The 3,879-nt window shown below is 41.9% G+C and overlaps 1 pseudogene; it reads right to left on the bottom strand.

The window, feature by feature from the left end:
* Positions 1-211: 211 nt before the first annotated feature.
* On the bottom strand, positions 212-882 carry LOC137229571 (ret finger protein-like 4A-like protein 1; annotated as a pseudogene).
* Positions 883-3,879: the final 2,997 nt, after the last annotated feature.

Here is a 3,879-nt window from a genome sequence, read left to right as displayed (position 1 = left end):
CGAAGGCTGGACTTTCCCCTGAGATTAAGTTCCACAACCCTTGATATTTATGGTCTCAGGTCTGTTTAATCTGGAAAATAGCTCCTTTGAAGCCAGTGTTTCCTTCCTCAAAATCCTCAGGTCTCTGTTGTGTCTACATGACTCTGTAAGGAGATCATAATTTGTTCTAAGACACACACGGATCTCTCTCCTTGAGTCTCTCATTGGACCATCAGCCTGTCCTTGTGTTCTGGGCAGTTATTGCCAGAAAGAACCATTCTTTGAGGACAGCAGAAGGCACAGTGTGGGCAGAGAAGACATCTCCATTTCTCAAGCTCACAGTCCAGAAGCCAAGATCTGGAGTCAGTTGAGTCTTCCCTTGTCGATGCACAGATTCCTTCCAAATGCCCACATCCCATTCTTGGCTGGACCCCACGTCCACCTCCCAGTAATGGCGGCCAGAGGTGAACAGAGGGAATCCCAGGACACAAGTTGTATGGTTGAATCTCTCAGGTCAGGACCTTTGCTTCTGCTTGAAAAACCCTCAACAGACAGTTTTCAGGTCCTCAGAAATGATGAGGTACTTGTTGGCTGTGTCAACATCCAAGGTCACATCCACTTGGAACTTCCGCATCCTTTGGTTCATCTGGAGGACAGCTCTCAGCTGGAGCCCTGACTCCTTAACCTTTGAAACCAGAGCTCAGAGCTTGAGAGCACAACTGAGGTCATTCTTTTTGAGACCACAGAGCAGTTGGGGCACAATAAACCCTCCCCATCAGGCTCCTTCTGCAGTGAATCGAAGCACTGGAAGCAGCAGACATATTCACATTTCAGGTACATGCGGTTTTCAAGATAAGTCAGGCAAACCATACATTTACTTGCTTCTTTAAAGTGTTCAGCCATGGGTCCTCTCTGCTCAACTAGGTCCAGCTGCTTCCCCTGACAGCTCAGTTCTAGGCATTTTCCTATGGAAATGCCACTGTGCTATTTGAATGCCTTCTTAATTACAAGTCAAAAAGAGCAGTGATCTATTATCAAAACAAATATTTTTTTTTTTAAAGAAGATGTTGGGGGTAGGAGTTTATTAATTAATTTATTTATTTTTGCTGTGTTGGGTCTTCGTTTCTGTGTGAGGGCTTTCTCTAGTTGTGGCAAGCCGGGGCCACTCTTCATCGCGGTGCGCAGGCCTCTCACTGTCGCGGCCTCTCTTGTTGCGGAGCACAGGCTCCAGACGTGCAGGCTCAGTAGTTGTCAGTAGTCAACAGGCTCACGGGCCTAGTTGCTCCACAGCATGTGGGATCCTCCCAGACCAGAGCTCGAACCCGTGTCCCCTGCATTAGCAGGCAGATTCTCAACCACTGTGCCACCAGGGAAGCTCCCCGAAATATTTTTAATTATCTACCTATTGACAACTTGGTTAGGTCCTTCTTTTATTTTGTTGAAAGCAAAGAATTGAAAATGACCTAATTTACCAAAAAAAATTTTTTTTTACCCAGTCATTAGAGTTCTTCACTTTCTAGGAAATATGACCCCAAAAAGCTTATCACATGCTACTGATTATACTGTTCAACTTTTTCTCAGAGGCCTTTTTCTTATGGAGCTAAAATAGATGAAACTGGGTTAAAAGCAAAATTGAAATTGTGTATTTTAGAACTTTTCTTTTTTTTTAAATTTATTTAATTTATTCATTTTTGGCTGGGTTGGGTCTTCGTTGCTGTGCACAGGCTTTCTCTAGTTGTGGAGAGCAGGGGTTACTCTTCGTTGCGGTGCGCGGGCTTCTCATTGCTGTGGTTTCTCTTGTTGCGTAGCACAGGCCCTAGGCACGCAGGCTTCAGTAGTTGCAGCACGCGGTCTCAGTAGTTGTGGCTCACGGGCTTAGCTGCTCTGTGGCATGTGGGATCTTCCCAGACCAGGGCTCAAACCCGGGTCCCCTGCATTGGCAGGCGGATTCTTAACCACTACGCCACCAGGGAAGCCCAGAACTTTTCTTTCTGACTGTAAGCAAAGGCATATATTAATGTCATATTTCATTTTGTAAGGACATCTCAAAATGCGTACTAAAGATATGACAGAAATACAGACAGACGATGGAGGATATTTATTTGTATATAAGTGATTTCTTCCCAAAATAGGTTGAAGTCAATTATGTTTAGGTAATTACACATTTCACAGAATTGGAATCAGTATATTAACATTTGAGAGGGAAATATTAATACTAATTAAATCAAGCTGGTTTTCTGAATGTGTAACATATTTTGCTTAGGTCATTTTATACTAGATTTGCACTTGGGGAACTTTTTTATTTGCTTTTGAAACTAAATAGATGTTCTATTTTTAGGAGTATAGTTTAAATATTTTACGCAAATTGCAAGAGAAAAGAACTCGGTTGCAAATAAGTACATGCTTACAAAATGTACATTAAGTATTGTTGAGAATATTATTTAAAGTATAATCTGCAACATATTCCTGTTAAGTTGCTTAAACCTAATGCTTTGGACCGAATTGTGTCCCCCCAACATTCCTAGGTTGAAGACCTAACCACTCCCCACCCCCTGTCCACAGCATGTCTGTACTTGGAGAAAGGGCCTGTGAAGACGTTAGAAAGGTTAAATAAGGTCATTAGAGTAGGTCCCTAATCCAACAGGGCTGATGCCCATATAACAATAGGAAGAAACACCAGATCTCTCTCCCCTATGTGAGGACACAGGGACAAGGTGGCCGCCTGCGAGCCAGGAAGAGGGTCCTCATTAGAACTGGACCATACTGCCACCCTGATCTCAGACTTCCATCTCGAGAACTATGAGAAAGTCTATTTCTGTCATTGAAGCCCCTCAGTCTATGGTATTTTGTTATGGCAGCCCAAGCTAAGATACCTAATATGTACATGGTAGGATTTAATAAATGAGCAGAAAAGTGGTTGATGAGTGACAGTGAGCAGGACATTTTAACTTTCATAAAACGTGAGTATGGATTTCATATTTTGCTAACTTTTACCAAAAGTTAATGAAAATGTTTCTCCTATGAATTTGAATAAATATTCAAGAGAACACAAAACACTAACTTACCTCTAATATATGTTTCTTATTAGAAAATAAAACGTTGACATGTGGGAAGAACATGTGGGTCTTTTCACCTTGATATCATACAAATTATACCAGTGAGACTAGACTAAAATGCAGATAAATGAGCATATTCACTGAACTCATCCTCTTTACTGAGATGGTGAAACTGCAGAGAAAGGGTGCTTCATAGCAGACTGGTATTTCCCAGCATGCTGCTTTCAAATCTTGAATATTTCAAAACAGCTAGCTAGCTAAGTACAGAAACCCGTCATGAGTTTGTCACCTGGGCGAATAACGCGCTGCCATCTTCCATATTTCCAAGAAATGTTCTTTTTACTCTGTTCTCAATGATTTCTTTCCTCAGGAACAATACCTTCTCTGCCAGTAATGAAGACCAAAAACAAACAAACAAACAAACAAACAACCGTCACCTCTCCCCTCCACTACATAATTCCATTACAGACTTGAAATCAAAAACATCCAAACATACATCAGCTTATCTGTTTAAGGTATTGTCTCAATCTGTCCAGGCTGCTATAACAAATTACCATAGACTGTGTGGCTTAAACAAGAAACTCTTATTTCTCACAGTTCTGGAGCCCAGGAAGTCCAAGATCAAGAGGCCAGAAGATCTGGTGTCTGATGAGGCTCCTCTTCCCAGTTTGTAGATGGCTGTCTTCTCATTGTAACCCCATATGACTGAGAGAGTGGGCTCCAGTGTTTCTTCTTATAAAGGCATTAATTGTATTCATCAGGGCACTGCCCTCAGGACCTAATTACCTTACAAAAGCCCAGCCTCCAAATACCATCACATTGGCAGTGAAGATTTCAACATACA

Source organism: Pseudorca crassidens, chromosome 8 (genome assembly GCF_039906515.1).
Source record: "Pseudorca crassidens isolate mPseCra1 chromosome 8, mPseCra1.hap1, whole genome shotgun sequence".
NCBI classification, from domain to species: Eukaryota; Metazoa; Chordata; class Mammalia; order Artiodactyla; family Delphinidae; genus Pseudorca; species Pseudorca crassidens.
The sequence above is the reverse complement of the archived record's forward strand: the minus strand, read 5'-3'. Positions and strand labels throughout refer to the sequence as shown.